We start from the raw sequence: 228 nt of genomic DNA on the forward strand, positions 1-228 counted from the left end.
ACAAAAAGTCCCTCCCCGTACCGACCCCAGCATGACAATTTGATCCGGGAGTGTGGTGGTGCAACCAATAGAGGTGAAGATTGTTTGATTCTTGTTGATGTTGACGTCTGGTCTGTTTAGTACAAGCTCGTTGCTTATCATCTTAGAATAAATAAAAATAATAATAAAATAACAAATTTGAACACTTTGGGGAACAGAAGGACACCCTAAAACTAATGCAATGGCATC

Source organism: Doryrhamphus excisus, chromosome 18 (genome assembly GCF_030265055.1).
Source record: "Doryrhamphus excisus isolate RoL2022-K1 chromosome 18, RoL_Dexc_1.0, whole genome shotgun sequence".
Taxonomy (NCBI): Eukaryota; Metazoa; Chordata; class Actinopteri; order Syngnathiformes; family Syngnathidae; genus Doryrhamphus; species Doryrhamphus excisus.